The sequence below is a fragment of the Dasypus novemcinctus genome, chromosome 2, assembly GCF_030445035.2.
Source record: "Dasypus novemcinctus isolate mDasNov1 chromosome 2, mDasNov1.1.hap2, whole genome shotgun sequence".
Lineage (NCBI taxonomy): Eukaryota > Metazoa > Chordata > Mammalia > Cingulata > Dasypodidae > Dasypus > Dasypus novemcinctus.
Genome location: NC_080674.1, coordinates 130183747 through 130202173, shown reverse-complemented (window position 1 = coordinate 130202173; position 18427 = coordinate 130183747). Strand labels below are relative to the sequence as shown.

The 18427-nt window shown below is 38.4% G+C and overlaps 1 protein-coding gene across 8 annotated transcripts in view; it reads right to left on the bottom strand.

Moving 5' to 3' along the window:
• Positions 1–17878, bottom strand: part of CSNK1G3 (casein kinase 1 gamma 3) — a 110981-nt gene extending 93103 nt beyond the window's left edge. For all 8 annotated transcript variants that reach the window (XM_004456894.4, XM_012524555.4, XM_004456898.4 and 5 more), the window contains exon 1: positions 17408–17878. The gene's annotated coding sequence lies outside the window, so the exon portion shown is untranslated. The remainder of the gene's footprint in view (positions 1–17407) is intronic.
• Positions 17879–18427: the final 549 nt, after the last annotated feature.

Sequence of the window (18427 nt, the reverse complement as noted above, 5' to 3'; positions counted from 1 at the left end):
CTTTATACAGACGTATATGCACCACTGGGTCAGAATATAAAATATATTTTTTACTACGAGTTGTGATCAAAAGTTTGAGGGAAGCGGATTTGGTCCAACAGATAGGGCATCCGCCTACCACATGGGAGGTCCAAGGTTCAAACCCAGGGCTTCCTGACCTGTGTGATGAGCTGGCCCACACGCAGTGCTGATGCACGCAAGGAATGCCATGCCACGCAGGGGTGTCCCCCGCGTAGGGGAACCCCACATACAGGGAGTGCACCCCGCCCCGTAGGGAGAGCCACCCAGCGCAAATAAAGTGCAGTCTGCCCAGGAATGGCGCCACACACACAGAGAGCTGACACAGCAAGATAACGCAACAAAAAGAAACACAGATTCCAGGTGCCACTGACAAGAATACAAGCAGACACAGCAAATGGACACAGAGAACAAACAACTGGTGGGGGGGGAGGAGAGAGAAATAAATAAAAAAATAAATCTTTAAAAAAAAAAGTTTGAAAGCCACTGTATAGTGGCATGGGAGTATCAAATATATTACATGCTAATAAATTATAATTAAGTCAAATTTTAAATGAAAAACTTTATTAAAATCTAACTTTCCTTTAATATACATAAATATTACTGATAGTATAATTAAATATATATTCTAATTATCCAGGTCTTATTGTTCCCCAAGTATAACTAGGATACATTTGTTTCATAGATGTTCAAACTCGTCTCTGCCTCTCTTTTCAACCTCACAATTGAATTTACACTCCCACTGGTAATACCCCTTATCAGAGTCAGTGGGTCTCAACAGTGGGAGGCAGAAGAAAAGTTTAATTTTAAAATGTTCCCCCTAAACATTTATCATATGTACACCCAGAGAAGCATAGATCACCTTCATCTCCTGCCTCTTTAAGAATGATAGGAATCAAAAATCAAGCACAGGTCCTGTTAAATTTATATTACTGAAATATTCATTATACCAACCTCTGTAAACGGGTCATCTGAAATATCTATAATCATAACTTGACTTCAAATGCCAATCATAGGAATGATAAAAAATCTAAACAGAAAGTCATCAAAGAAAGTTACGTTTTATATTTATTAGCATTTGGCAGGTACCAAACACAGATCTAAGTGCTATATCCCCAAGTTCATTACTACATTCCCAAGAGAAAGAGTTGTAGGCAGGCAGATAATTTATAGCTCTAAGAGCTACTATAAGAAGTGGAATATCTCAAGAGCCCCTGAAACATCCACCTAAAATCACTTTATTCTTATTTTTAAATAATTCTAAGCTATACTAAAAATCAAATTAAAAAGGGGAACTTAGGGTGACTAGCAAAAAATATGAGAACAAGTAAGACAGACCACCTTATAAACTCAATAAATTCAAAGACATCTTAGGTAACAGCACACTTCACAACTGGTGTCCAGATTGAGAGCCCTATGTCATTGAAAAAAGATTTTTTAATACATTTAGAAAACACTGGGAATTCAGTACTACCCTATAAAGTTTATTACTTTTTAAAAAATGAAATATTTTGATATAATAGGAATAGTTCAATTTTCTACTAATTTAACAGCTCATCCCCTAAAAACGCCGGATAATACATTGAGAAAAGTCAGTGGCTGCTTTACCCATAGTTCTCATAACAAGGTTATATTCCTTCTTAACTACAGTACTAATTTCCTAATTTATATTAAATATATATATATATATACAAATACAAATAACAGTCTAAGGTAGACAAGGGTCACAATGTAAAAAGTTCATTAAAAGGTAATGAAGTTAGGGATTTTGATTATAAAGCTAATATTGTCAACTCTCAGCTCAGAAGGGACCTAGTAGTATAAAAAGCTAGCAGCTACAAAATTCTATAATGAAATAGAAATGAGTGATAAAAACAAGTTGAAAGTACAATCACTTTACCATAGACAGGACTTCCTTTTGCCCAGCAACCAAGAGAATCCTTCCCTAAAGATAAGTGCTATTGCCTAAGAAACCTTGAATCAAAGGTATCTTAATGCCCAAAATGAGCACCAGGGTTAAAGGCCTAGCTTTTCTTTACAGAGTTCAGGGCCACAATACCTCAGCATAAAAGAGTCGTTTCCAAAGCACATCAAAGATTGCATCCACTGAAAAGGGAAATGCCCTAAATCACTATATCTAGCTGACAATACAGCAATAAAAAGATCATCTTCAGAATTATGTTATTGTCACGATATTGCTGGTGTGCAATGAGACTAACAAACCAAAGGAATTCAATATAGCCAATTTATGAACTGCTTATTACAGGAACTCTCATACATTGCTGGTAAGAATGCAAAATGGTGCAGCAACTTTGGAAAACAGTTTGAAAATTTCTTATAAAGTTAAATGTACACTTGCCATATGACCCAATAATCCCAATCCTAGAAATTTACCCGAGAGAATTAAAAACTTGCCTTCACGAAAAAACTGTAAACAAATGTTTGTGACAACTTTATTCAAAATTTTCAAAAACTGGAAACAAGTGCTTCACCTGGTGGATGGATAAACGTGGCAAGGTACATCCATACAATGTAATACTATTAAGAAGTGAAAAGACATTAATGATACACATTATCACATAGATGAATCTCAGAGACTCAAAAGGCTACATACCAAATGATTCCATTTATATGATATTCTAGGAAAGGCAAAATTATAGGAGCAGAAAACATGTTATTTCTAGGGGCTGGGGTGGAAGCACAGGGGAATTTGGGGGGTTAATGACCTGTTTTGTGCCTAGAGTACAGGGGAGATAAATTTTACTGTGTGTAAATAAAAAGAGAAGCTGCTTATCAATATAAAAAATATCTTCAACAAAGCCATAATTAGATGAAATGCTCAAAAAAAATAAGGAATATTTCCTTTAATTAAATTCCCTGGCTAGCCCACAAATTCTTTTACTTTTTTACATTTAAGTCTTTCTATAAAGTAATTTTCCACTTTTAAGCCTGAATAATTAAATCAGATGCTCGTGTTTATTATTTTATTTAAAATGAGGCCAATTTATTGGCTTGAGATTTAGCTCTGAAAACTGTGATGATGCTAACTAAATTGGTTTGGGGTGCCCATGGCATCTCAAGGGGCATTTATTCAACAGTCTTCTTTGCTAAAATTCTCCCTAATAAAAAAAAAGATGAAATAATTAATCCACTCATTCAATAAATAAGTAACTATTAGAGACTTAGCACATGCAATACAAATGGCAAATAAGACACAGTCCCTGTCAGCACATACTATAAAAAGCAGGAAATGGACTTGGCCCAGTGGTTAGGGCATCTGTCTACCACATGGGAGGTCCGTGGTTCAAACCCCGGGCCTCCTTGACCAGTGTGGAGCTGGCCCACGCACAATGCTGATGCGCGCAAGGAGTGCCGTGCCACGCAGGGGTGGCCCTGCGTAGGGGAGCCCCACGCGCAAGGAGTGCACCCATAAGGAGAGCCGCCCAGGGTGAAAGAAAGTGCAGCCTGCCCAGGAATGGCGCCACCCACTTCCCGTGCTGCTGACAACAACAGAAGCGGACAAAGAAACAAGACGCAGCAAACAGACTCAGAGAACAGACAACAGCGGGGGGGGGGGGGGTAAATAAATAAATAAATCTTTAAAAAAAAAAAAGGCAATACTATAAAGTACAAAGTACAAATAGGGACTACAATGGAATTATGGTGCTTTGGAAGCGCATATCAAACACCCGTAACCTAACCATATAAATTCTAAATCCTACCTTTGAGGTGCAAAATAAGGTTCTATAAGGTTCATATGCTCCTATTATGATCTATACCTTAAAGTGCCTGGTATCTTGGTGAACTCAAAACAGCTTAAAATGTATGCAATACCCATTATCTTTCAATGTTTAAGGATCAAAAGAAAGTAAACACGCCACATAAACGTAACACACTACATCTGCACAAGCCGTAAAATAATCACCTCCCTGTAGCAAGACACTCTTTTGGGAAATACCAGAATGTGTAGATTTATTTCTGTCACGTCCAGCAAAGAGGAAATTCTTCTGCTACAGAATACCCAAGATTACAAGTTGTTCTTCTTGAGGAATATTATTGTTGTAAAGGGAGGATGGTATAAGAAAAGGGAATAAGGAACAGAAAAATTAGAAAAGGAAGAAAAAGGTAAAAACAAAACAAAACAGAGAGGATGGGACTAGAAATTGGAGGTAAAAGAGCTAGAGTAGGAATAAAGATTTCTGCAATGACACTAAAAAATAATTAAGAAAGTTTAAGGAAACTAAAACAGAGCTCTTACAACCACATTCCTTTTTGTCATGAGAAAAGAAGCCAAAATACACAAAAAGAGGGCTGCCTGTAAGTACTTTGGCTTGAAGTTATCATGTACACAGGTAAAATTATATAATCTGGAGGCCCACAGAGTGTTTCATGAATACTCAGCTGATGCCAAAGTTACCAGAAGTGTTCTTCATCTTAAGCTTCTTATTTACACAATGCTTCTGGGACCACAGTGGGACCCACAGGACCAGGGTTAATAACTCAGTGTCAAAAACCAAAAAAGAAATGAACTCGATTAGAATAAAGTGCCTTTTGGTACATAAAAGTAAGCACACACACACAAAATTACTAGCACCTTACTGAAACTCCATTTCTAAGGAGTAAATGTTGAGTTGTTTCTATGAAGAAACAACAGGTAAGTGCAAATTAATGAAGGCCCTTTTCAAAGTTCTTGTGGCCAAATATGTTTGGGAATTCAGAACTTTGGGGGATTTTAGACAAGTGATATAATATGCACACTATATATTTTGTAACACCTCCAAAAGACTGGGATAGCAGGCAATAATCAAATACTTGATATTTCTGCAGTGCAACTTGCAAATACAATTGGAAATAAAGACTCACACAATTCACAAAAGGTTTTTTTGAAGATAAGTTTGTGTCAAACATACAAAACAAATGTTTCTGTTTTTAGGGTTTTTTGGATTTTAGAATTGTTGATTAGAAATTGTGGTCCTGTAGAACAGTACCTGTCACAAATTGTATGTGCAATGATACTGGTAACCTCTTATCATATGCAGATTTTATTGTAGTATTTTGTTGAACCAAAATAATTCTAAATACTAGAACAGTACCTGTCACAAATTGTATGTGCAATGATACTGGTAACCTCTTATCATATGCAGATTTTATTGTAGTATTTTGTTGAACCAAAATAATTCTAAATACTTCCACAGATTCAAACAGTAACACTTCCCCCTACACCCTATCCAATCTTAAATCTACACCACAAATTCTCCTATTAGGGCAGTTTTCTAAAACCTAACCCTTGGCAATTTATAGTAGAAATGCCAAATCCTATTTTGCCACCATGCAAAAAAAAAATGTTCATTGAATTAAGCTGAACATATATCACTCATCATAAAATGGCTTGCTCCCATTCTATCACTGGAACAATTTTACAACTGGTAAGGGTTTTCCTGACTCAAGCAGCAGCATTAAATGAGTCATAAAAAATACCCTAATTTGTCATAAAAGTCAATAAACAATAACCCTACTATCATTTAAAATAGTGCATTATGTGTATATATTTACTGAGCATATATACAAACACTATTACATAATATACTATACGGAGGTAAAATGTCTACACTGAGGAGAAAAATAGAAATAGTTTATCATCAACAATGGTACAATGGTAAAGTAGTAGAAGGTCATAATTTAAATAACCACTAAGGCCCCTTCCGTACTGATGTTCCATGAAAGCAGCAACTCAATGATTTCATAAATATGACCAAAAACATTTAATTAGCAAAAATTAATTAGCAACAATCTCGCCAGCTTAGATTTTATAACTTTAAGGATATGATTGTTTTCATTACTAAAGTCTCAAGATTTTCAGGGGCATCTGAATAGCTGTCTTAATTTATTCTTGATAAATTTCCCTTTAGCAAACTCTTCAAGCTTTAAAAATCCTCTTTGGTTCTATACTTACCAAAATTGCTAATGAACAACTGAATATAGCAGTCTCACTTAGGATTCTGGGTTTGAAACTATAAAGTGGAGTCACTTTTTAAGCTCGTGCACTTGCTGATTTTTTCTTTGCATTTCTTCTGTTTCATCTATACTTACTCTCCCCACCCCAGATTAAAAAGAGGGCTTAAAAGTGAAAGGATGTCATTTGTTTTAAAAAGAGCTAAGAGGTGTATATAAAAGGAAGGAGAAACCAGTTATTTTCAATCCTGGGGCACTCTGGAATCACCTGCAGAAATTCCAAAATATATCAATCCCTGGCCCTACCCCCAATTTAATCAGCATGAAGTACAGGTCTGTAATAGTTTGATATTATTTATGAATTCCAAAAAGAGATATTATGTTTGTAAAATAGTCTGTTCCTCTGGATGTGATACCCTTTGATTGTATTAACTTCAAACTTGATTATGTTATGATTAGGGCTTGGATTTAACCATGTCACAAAGGCATGCAGGGCTGAGTCCCTACTCCCTTGGTGGGCTATAAATGGACATTCACTTAAGAAGGACAGAGAAGATACACAGAGAAAGGGCACTTCACAGACATAGAAGAGGATCCTGCAGCCCAGAAGAGAGATGAGCCATTAACCTGATAGTTTACAGCTGACCTTGTGAAGAGACCAGCTAAGCTGAGCCCAGGAAGAAAATGATCTCCAGCTGAGATCAGAAGGATCTGGGGGAAGCAGATTTGGCTCAACAGATAAGAGCGTCCACTTACCACATGGGAGGTCCAGGGTTCAAACCCAAGGCCTCCTGACCTGTGTGGTGAGCTGGCATGCTAATGCATGCAAGGAGTACCCCGACACGCAGGAGTGTCCCCTGCATAGGAGAGCCCCACGCACAAGGAGTGCTCCCTGCAAGGAGAGCTTCCACACATGAAAAAAGTGCAGCCTGCCCAGGAGTGGTGCCGCACACAGAGAGCTGACGCAGCAAGATGATGCAATAAAAAGAGACACAGGTTCCCACTGCTGCTGACAAGAATACAACCGGACAAAGAAGAACACACAGCAAATGGACACAGAGAGCAGACATTTGGAGGGGGAGGGGAGAGGAAAAAAAAAAATAATAAGGATCTGGGACCATGGAGCCTTAAGAGGAAAAGAGAAGGCTGAACCTTTGCAAATATCACCCTCCATCTTGTTTCAACACATGGCAAGAGACTTTGATGAGGAAGTAACCTTGAGTTGGACTCTTTTATTAGGGCCTTGTAACTGTAAGTTTCTACCCCAATAAACACCCTTTATAAAATCCAACAGATTTCTGGTAATTTGCATCAGCACCCCTTTGGCTCACTAATACAGGTCACAATATCTCACTTTTTTTTAAGCTCCCTGATAATTTTAATGTACAGTCATGACTGAGAACCACCAGTATAATCTTCCTACTCCACAAACCTTTCTCTCTTTTCATCTATTAGTGTTATCTTCTCATTTATTAGTGTTGTAACACCCAGCCCTATACACTGGAAGGCCTTTCTGTAAGATCGACCATTTTTCATCCTTCATTTACTGTCACAGAAAAAAAAATTACTAATTATCAACTGGAAACTTTGAAATAGACATAGCATAATTTATTTTACCTTATTTGATATTCTAATTCTCAAATGCCCAGGATTTTTTTTCAGTCTCCAAAAAGCCACCATCATCAGTAGAGAAATTAGGTAGTAAAGCAAACAAGAACATAACACAGGTTCCAGCTATCAACTTTCAACAGATTATCAAAAGATACAAGAATGATCTTAAAGAGCAGATTATACTAATACTTAAATAACTACAAACATTGCAGAAGATTAATTGTATAAAGAAGTATTAGAGGGGGAAGCAGACTTGGCCCAATGGATAGGGCATCCGTCTACCACCTGGGAGGTCCGCGGTTCAAACCCCGGGCCTCCTTGACCCGTGCGGAGCTGGCCCATGCGCAGTGCTGATACGCGAAAGGAGTGCCCTGCCATGCAGGGGTGCTCCCCAGCGTAGGGGAGCCCCACACACAAGGAGTGTGTCCCGTAAGGAGAGCCACCCAGCGCAAAAAAAAGTGCAGCCTGCCCAGGAATGGTGCCACCCACACAGAAAGTTGACACAGCAAGATGACGCAACAAAAAGAAACACAGATTTCCATGCCGCTGACAGCAACAGAAGTGGACAAAGAAGAACACGCAGCAAATGGACACAGAGAACAGACAACTGGGGGGGGGAAGGGGGAAATAAATCAAAAATAAATCTTTTTTTTAAAAAAGTAGTATTAGATACAGTATATCCTTATATGCACATGATAGAAAAAGAACTCAGTAAATAATCTAACCTTTTTTTTTTATGAAAATAAGCCTTACAAGATTCCACATCTTTAAGACTTTTTTTTTTTATCTATATTATTTTCGGATCACTGGAATAAAAGTAAAAAATAAAATGTTTATAAAATATGCACATACAAACATCATGATTTCTTAAAATGCCACCTACAACTGATAACCACTAGTTGGTCCCCCAAACAATACTAAAGTATTTTCATGCCCTGAGTTAGGATTTTATTTAAAAGCCTTATAGCCATACACTTGGTCACTATAAGGCTAGCAGAGTACCATTAATTTTCTCTCTTCTCTTCCTACTATTTACCTAATATATTTGGCTGCCAGTTAAAGTATTCATTGCTAGAATATAAAATAAGTATTTCACAAAGATAGAAAATAAACATAACAGTGCTTTAAAAAAAATTTTTTTTCACTTCCCTTTTTACTAAGGAAACTCTGAAAATAACTTTAACTCTAATATGTCATATTTTAATAACAGAAGATTCAGCTAACAGAAGATGAAACCAAATTAATTTTAAAAAGATAACACACTTAATTACAAAATATTCAGAAATCTACTACTTTTATAAAATATGTTTATATCAAAAGGTATCATATGGCCAGTTTCAATTTAAAATTTTAAGGTAAATAATTGTAATAAATCCAGTTTTAAAAATAGAGAAAATACAAAACAACAATGTATTCAAGGCATACTTTATTCAAGATAATACACAATGAAATCAGAGTTATATGTTAAAATTAAGGTTGGTAGAAACACCCCACCCCAGGAGTTTATTTTTTTCCTGCAAAGAAAATAGACTATTTTTTCTGATGGTAAAAAAAAAAAGAAAAATGCATAATCACTATAGGAATTCCAAACAATACAGAGAAGTTAAAGTATAAAAGTAAAAATTATTGCAAACCCCACCATTTATAAATGCCATTAACATTGGAGGATAGATGGATTTATTTCTATAGATTTACAATCATGCAAATATTCTTTTCTTTTACATATATGGAATATAAAGAAATTATAAGATTTTTGAAAATAAATAATATAAATTGTTCCAAGCACTCACTCTGCTCTGGCATTTTAATTTAAGCAGACCAGGTCTTACGTTATTTATATGGTAATTTATGTGTGTGTGAATGTTTGAGTTCCATGTATTGATGATGATGTTGTTTGACTGCAGGAAGTGAGGTGAAAGGATTGCTCTGTTTGCTTGTTTTACTTTAAAAAACAAACAAAACCTCTGGCTAAGTTCTTCCATACCCTGTGAACACACATACCTGTACTAACTGTGGCTTGCTGAATGATGTAAACTGCAAAATAGACAACGTTATTTTTATGACCTCCCACCTCTTGGTCAGAAAGAGTACGACACTAAAAATTAGGATATGAGAGTTCTACTAACCAGGCATGTGATTTGAGCATTGCACTCAATCTTCCTTTGATTCCTTTCAACTCTAAAATTCTACGATTCTCCCCTGCCTCTCTGTACCACCATATCTTTTTGCTGCTCTCAAGATATATAAAAATTCCATCTCACTGGAATTCCATGATTCAAAATAAACACTTCCTCTGGTTAATAAACTCCCATCTACTCAATGTACTTATTCTCTACTAGAAGTGAGGAACAAAGGAATCTAATGAGATCAAAGTGATGAGCAAATTTTTTGTGGGGAAGGTAGAAACACAGAAAAACATTTAAGAATTTTGCAGGCACAAACTTTTAATTCAAAATTAAAATAGCTTTATCAATTCCATGGGGAAAAAATCGTAAAATCTTACAACTTAGATAACCAATGTTACTGACTCAAAGTTAGTTAATAAGAAAACTAGCAGTGTTTTTGGCTCCTAAAATATTCATTCCATAAGCACATTGAAGATAGCAACATGAAAGCAGCTTTATAACCTTTCATCCATTAAATTCATACACTTTATAAAGTTCAAAGTGCACTCATATGCATTATTTATTTTCATTCTCAAAACAAGTAGATGTAATGGTCACTATTGATTGCCTCTCTAACATCTCTTTTCCATATTCTCCCCACAAAATTTTAAAATATCTTCCCTCCATCATGTAACTCAAGGAAATGTGACACCCATCACCAATTCCAAGGGTATATCTCAACTAGTAGAAACCAATATGATAACCCCATTCCCCTTGTTACCAGTGGTTAGGAATAATATGTGACCTAATTCTATTCAATAAAAAATGAAGTGAAAAATATGCTGGTATATTTGGAAAAAGATTTCCTTGCTCCCCCCAAAATGAAATAGATAGAAAGGAAAAATTCCATTCCTTCTTCTGACCAATGCATGTCTAGATATGACCTTACTTTCAGCCTAAGATGATCCAACACACAAAAGGGCAGAGCCAAAAAAAAAACACCAAAAGGTGTTCAGTAGTAGCTTGGAGCCACCCACCCAACCTCCCTCCATTGTTCCATTCAGTATCTCCTGCATTTCAGAAATTGGAATGTAGCCGCACCAAAGATAAATAGTTAACCCCATCTATCTCTATTCCCTAACCTGTACTTCTTTCTCCTACAAATGAAGGTTTTCCTCTCCAGTTGGGTTGAGCTAAGCAAGGACAGGAAGGTAGCTACTGCAAGCTGTCAGACAAGCATATTTTGCACCAAGCTCAAATGCTCTTGGTACATAAGTATATAACACTTTCTCTTGGAAGGGACAAAGTCCTCTACCAATTCTCCCCAGGAGTGCCTACCTGTTGGAGTTATAATAAGGCTCCTCTCCGACCCTGAGGCTACATATAAAAGCTGAAGGGTAGTAGCATATGAACTTATATCAGGGACTATATCAGAAAGTATGTGTGAACCATAGATTGATCACTTAATTGGATAATTAAATAATTCATCGAAATGTGTGAATGATTATTAAGTTCAGGAGTACCAGAATATATTTCTTTTAAAAAGTATTTATTTTTAAAAAGAGGATGCTGATTACTCAAATCTCTAATCCTCTAAACGGTTAGTGAAAACTAGGAAAGATATTTTAGAAGCAGACTCCTTCTGTGGTAGTTTAAGGCTTTTGTGCGCCCCAGAAAAGATCATGTCCTTAGAGCTAATCCATTCCTGTGGGTGTGAACCTACTGTAGGCAGGACCTTCTGATTAAATTACTTCAGTGGTGCATGACCCACGTTGGGGTATGATCCTCTTATTGGAGTCCTTTATAAATAGGATGAATATGGAGAAAGACAGGGACACAGAGAGAAACCCCTAGAAGTTGAGAAAGAGCCAGAAGCTGAAATCAAAGGAACACAGAAACAGAATGCCAAAGAAGCAGAGGAGAAGACAGAGACTGGCAGATGCTGCCATGTGCCTTGCTGTGCAAGAGGAGTACAGGATCACAGGGAGCCAGTCTGCTGGGAGAGAAACGACACCTGTAGGGTAGAGACACTTTATTTTCTAGGTCTCAGCTTTAAGAAGGGAAATGAAAGCCTTGATTTGGGCATTTTCACAGGCCTCAGAACTATAAGCTTATAAGTTAATTAATCCCCATTGCAAAAGCCAACCCATTTCTGGTATAATGCTTTCAGCAGTTTATAAACTAAAACACCCTCTTAGATATATTATCACTAACCCATCAATAACTGATCAGTGAGTTAAAAAGGAGAATCATTTAAAAAAAAAACTGCACACCTTAAAAATTCTATTGGAACCTAATTATTAAAATGTACATTTATTAGACAATCCTTTTTAAAAAGACTTATTTTTTTCTCCCCAGTCCCGCACTCCCCCCCCCGGTTATTTGTGCTGGGAACTGAACCTGGGACCTCCCAGGTAGGAGGGAGGTGCCCAAAGACTTGAGCCACATCCACTCCCTGCTTACTGAGTGTCTCATTGAGTCTCCTCATTGGGTCTCCTCCTTGCGTCTCCTCCTTGCGTCAGCTTGCAGTCTTTCTTATCTTCTTTAGGAGACAACAGGAACTGAACCCAAGACCTCCCATGTGGTAGGAGGGTGCCCAACTGCTTGAGCCACATCCACATACCTAAACAATCTTTTTAAAACTGAGGCCAAGATCTTTTCAGCTATTGATTGGAATTCTATTTTACCTTTCTCAGAAAAACCATACTATAGTACATCACTGTGATTCCCAATTTCTGATCCTTAAACACAGAAAAACATCTCAGACACTTGAAAAGCAATCTTATTGTAGAAACCTTTTAGATTTTTTGTTTTCTTCCTAATCGTTTACAGTTACTTAACCCACACCTAAATCAACTGTAGTTGGTATTCGCTACTTACCTGTTTTCAAGCAACCAACCTGGTTCTCGTACAAACTTTGTATTCACTGAATAGTATTTCATTAAGCTATGTAATTGCAACATCAAGTGCTATCGCCATAAACAATTTGTTGGATACAAACACAAATGATTCTTGGTAAAGCTACAATAACTGGTAGGAATAAAAGTTTAAGAGCAAACTAGAGCATAATCTACAGGTATTCCATGTAGCATAATCATCTGCCAATAAATTCTACAGAGGGAAGGGTTTCACTTAATCCGGTAGAATGAGTTAAGAAAGGTCAGTCAAGAGAAATTCTCTCATAACAGACTGTTCTCAAGAGACTTCACTTATTCCAACCCACAAAACAAACCTCTAACCCTTCATATATATCAGCAACTTCTGAATGGAAGAGAAGAGGAAGATTTACACGTGCCTGTTATGTGCCAGGCATCATACTTTGGCACTACTGTTGGATTTCCTCAATCTTGATGAGGCGCATAATAGTGGCAATAACTCTCTCCCACTTTTTTGCAAAGTAGCTATTAGCTAAAGAAAGTAGTTAAAGGTAACAAATAATCAGCTAAAGAAATGTAATCAACAGGAACACAGTTTAAAATCTGGCATTACCAACTAAAGAAAAAGGGGTTAGAAATTTGTATTGAATTAAAAAATTCTATGATGAGATTTTACCTAATGCCAGTGAAATCCATAGAAAATATGGATATGATTTAAACATAAATTTTCATTAAAATAAATTATAACTATGTAATATAGCATTAGTAAAGAAAATGACCAAAAACATGTCTTATCTCCCAAATAAGCAATCCAAATTCATTCTCAAGAATTCTTTCTCAAACCTAAGACAGTGGGTGGGAGGAGAGAAGTTAGCCTTAAGTCCCATAATAGGGGGGACCCTCACATATTTAGTTTCTAAATCTGAACTTTGAGAAGGGAAATGAAAAAACCATTTCTAAGAAATGGTTTCTAAGGGAGATAGATTCCATATTCTTTCTAAGTGGTTCAGAGGCTCTCCAAAGTCCCTTCACATTAATGGATAATATTCACTTGCTATCTAGACATTAAGGATCTCAAGTATGGCTTTGTCCTACAGATCAGCACAAAAGTGATGCTGTGAATTTTAAGTTACCTGAGCCATGCTGTGTGCTCCTACAGAATCCCTAGAGTCAGAGAAATACAGATTTCCCAAAACTGCCACTTCCAAAGAAATTACATCTTCAAGAACCAACACACACAGGCACATATTAACAATGTTAATCAACACCACTAAGAGCCAATTGTTTGAAAAAGACAAAAAAGGAAGTGTGGAAGACTAGAAAGAACAGATCATTGGTGGCTCAAGGATTTGAAATCAGAAAAAACTTGATTCAAAAATGTACTCTGCCGCTTCTAATATACATCTCGAACAGGTTACTTAAACTCTGGAAGAACCTGTTTCCTACTCTCAAAAACGGGGTCATATCACCTAACTCTTACAGCTGTCTTAACAATAAAGACACAGTACTATCACTTTTGATCCCTGTACGAAGTAGGGACTGCTATTACTGTTGTTGTGAGGTTCAAGGTAGCACAAATACAGTTATGGTACAAGTCATTTTTTAATGTTAAGAGAGCAATAATTTAGAAAAAAGCATCTAACAACCTTTCCTGTAATATAATTTTACATGGACTCAGAAACTGCTGTTTGTAAGGGTGATATTTTTCTCAGCAATCCTTCAATAATGATTTAAGCTTGGGATTAAATTATTTAAGGGTCATCTGATATTTAGGATGACTAAAATGCTTTTACCTATTTTTACCTGGAAATCTGAAAGTTTCTAATTTTATCACCCCACCCTTGTAGTCAATTATCTTCACATGAAGATTCTTTATATTTCACTTTAATTCATAGCAATATCACTTTCAAATATATTAAAAGTAATATAACTATCCAATGACCTGTATTTTGTTTTGTTAGTATTTTGGCATTTCCCTATATTTAGTTTGATATATCCTTTTGGGAAGCCCTTTTAAATTAACAATCACTGTCCCATTCTGAAAAACTCTGAACTAATAAAACTATACCAGAATAATGGTCTATTCCTAGCATGCAGGGGATTACAGAAGAGATCAAAGAGTACATAGCAAAGTAACAGAGGAGCTTCCCATTTCCTCCTGAGTCACATTTTTATAGCCTGTGCTTATTTCATGTAAAACCAATTATCAGATTATCAGACACACCCTTATTCAAATATAAGCAAAGAAACAAAACAAAGCTATGGACAAACTGTTTTGGAATACGTATTTTCCTGCTTTCCTCTTAACACAAATGATGCAAGTTGACTATTACAACTTGTTTCCTTAAACCCGCTATTTTTATTTGCCTACCTATTTTCACCTATCAGCACAGGATCTGTACACTTGGACCTTCACATATCTAAACAGACTCACTTTTAAATTCAGAGCATTCTGAACTTCTATGGCCTGATTTCCACCAACTTTCACAGCTTCCTCTCCCACAAAGACCTCCTGATGCAGCAGCCTTATAATATTCAAACAATGTGCTTGTGCTCAATCTTTTCCATTCACTTAGAAAACTCACCCCATCCCATTTCACCCATTAAAATATGTTCAGGCCCAGATTGAGTGCTACCAGCTCAAAACTCGTGCATAATACTTCCCAGTCAAAAATAAATATCTCATACGGCAAGAGGCAAAATGATAAATGTGGTCGATCTAGGTATCTGGGCAGAGGGTTATGTTAAAGTTCTCTGGATGAGTAGTGTATTATTTTTGCAACTGTCTCATAAGTTTGAAATTGTTTCAAAATAAGAAATTTTTTTAAATTAATAATTCACACACATCCTCCCCACCCATGATTCTGTGCACCTTTTGAAAAGCTCACAGGGGTCTTCTGTTGCAATTATTTTTGTGCATGTCTGCTTCTCCCTTAAGGGCAGCTACTGGGCCTCACTCATCTTCATTTTCTACCCCCTTCTCCATCCTCACCACACAATAAAGGTCCAAGTTAAATTAAACTATTCCTTGCTTTTAATCCTAGGTCATTATTTTGAAGAAAGCAATAAACAACTCCCATGTTTTGAAGATTCTGTTAATACACAGCTAATGCTTGTCAATCTATTCATGAAAATGTCAATAATTACACAACACATTAATTTTTTAGTTGATGAATGCAGATGTCAATGAGTACAATAAATCATCAGTAAAAGATAATCATTTCCCAATATTCCCAAAAAGTCTCATATATCTCAACATCAAAATTAACCTTTCTGTCCCCCATTCTAATTACAAATACTTCACCTGATGCATACCCAGAAATGCAAGCTGACTGAAAGCACAAGTGTCTTATGCATTCTGCAAATAATATCTATGCTAAAGCCATGCTATGTCCATAAATACAGTTTTTATCTTTAGTGCAACTGTAAAGGCTAAAGTAGAAGCAATATGAACATATTCTATCTTAGTTCGGGATACAGGTGGAACAGAGCTTGAAAATAATTATAAAATACCAAAATACCTTAAGCACATCTTAAAAAAAAAAATTACTAAGATCATCACAGACCAAATCCGACTTTTGTTGCAAAATAGTTTCTTAAAACTGGTCTCACATTTTTATAATTCTAAGTTTGTGTGATATTTTCCTTCTAATATTTCTTTATTTATGTGGAAATTCAATATTCTTCAAAGAAACATTCTTTCCTTAAAAATTAGACATTTTAATTAGAGTATTTCAATTTAGATATGGTTGCCTTCCACGTCTCTTACTACCTGTAGGCAAATGTCATTCATATAGATGAAGAAATGGCCATAGTAAAAAATATTGACTTATTTTCTCAACTTACTAGAAATAAGTTTCTAATTTTTCTATTTAAAGATGTTCTAACAAAAGGGTGAAAAAAGGGTCACCTACTGACCAGTCTGAGTACTCATCATAACAGAGTTAAAACTAACTCACACTGTGTAGCAACAGAAGCTCTCTCCCATACAGACTCTCTCACACCCATTAACTTTTTCTCCTTCCCTGAAACATGAGGTGGGAGAACAGGAATGATCATGACACAGGCCTAACTACCCCCAATCCCACAGGCATACACATATATATCTTCATCACCACCCCGCTGAAAAGAAATGTGAGGGCTGTGGACCAAGAGAACCAACGCTTCTGTGTGTCACTTGCCCTGCATGTGGGATAAACAAACCAGCAGCGTAACAATAACCATCAGAGTAATTTTGTTAACCCCGATTAATGTCCTGATTAAGTTTTGAGCTAAATCAAAAGCACTACTAACAGGTAAATCCCTGTTCGTCCCCACCCCTTAAACAAACACCCCAACAGGAAGTTTACCGGTGAACTGAACACTGTCACCTCCTTCTAGCAGACCAGTCCCTCCCTCCTCCAACCCCAGTCTGACTCCGAAAATAATTATCTAGATAAAATCAATGAGCGCAGGACCCCTGCACTCTCGACCTCAAAACCCCTCCCAAAAGAAGCCCCCGCCCTCTCCCAGCTCGCCCACCTCCCGCGTGTCCCCACTCCCGCCGCACCACTCCCGCAACTTTTGCACCCAGCCGGGCCCGGCGCCCGGGCCCCCTCCCTGCCCACCCAGCCCTCCGCGCCCTCAGCCCCGCGGCCGCGGCGTCCTCCCGCCCGCGCCTCTGCGCCGCCGGCCCGGGTCCTCGCCCACGCTCCCCGGGGCCCCCACCCGAGGCGCCGCCCCCGTTGCACCCACCCCACCCAGCCCGGGACCCCAGCCACCTGGCCCCACCCGGAGCCGCGGCCGAACCAAAGCTGCCTTCGGGCCCGGGCCGACCTCCCGGCGCCAACCCGGAGGGGGCTTTACCTCAGAGGCGCAGCCGCGAGCACGGTCGGTCCCTGGTGCGAGCGGCAGCCCGGGTCCGTCAGTCAGCAGCGGCGGGGGCAGTGGCTACCGCACATCACACCCGCCGGCGGCCGGAGGAGGAAAGCGAGCCTCGCAGGGAGGGAGCGAGCGAGGTAGGGGGAAGCAACGAGCGAGGGAGGTAACGCAGCTCGACTTGGACTCGGTCCCTTCACTGCTGCCGGTACCTCCTACCGCCGCCGCTGGCTGGAGAGTCTCCGTCCGGGCCGCTGCTGTAGCCACCGATGCAGCCGGGAATGAATGCACAGCGTCGCCTCGCTTATCCGGAGGTCAAACATCCTTCTGCCTCGGGCATCCGGATGGGCGCCGGACCCGGAAGTGAGCACATGGAAAAAAAAATAAAAAAGGAAAGCGTCTCTCCAACGGCGGCGGCTCCCAAGCTGCCCGCATCAGCGAAAAGAGCCGAGGAAAGCCGAAGATTACACAGCCCTGCTCGGATTGGTCAGCTCGCCAGCCGGAAGAAAGGCAGAGTGCTCATTGGCTAGCAAGGTCCATAAAAGCCAAAACAACTCCAACCTCCTGTTTTGTACGACCTTACCTGCGGGAGGGAGAGGGGAAGTTGTAGAAACGGTTATTTTTCTCCGGATATAGCCGTGGAAGGAGAGGCTTAAGATCTTCCGAGAGAGCGGAGGAAAAAACGCTCCCATTGTTAAAGAGATTTACTAAAAATTATGCGGCTAAGTGAGCAAAGAGCCTCGAGGCGCCATTGTGCCCAGAGGGTGGCGAGGTTTTTCCCGGTCTGAAGGGTAAAGCCCTCCAGGTGCTAAGGAATCTTAGGATTCACTGGATTGACATTTCCCGCCCCACTTTGTCGTGACCCTACTGCTATTCCAGGTATCCTGCTTGGAAATATGAATCGTAGCTCACATTTGCATCTCATTTACTGTCATGGAGAACGTCATTTGTGAGCTCAGGTGAATCTTCTATTATGGTAGGTATTATCACAATTTTTCCCTGGAAGTT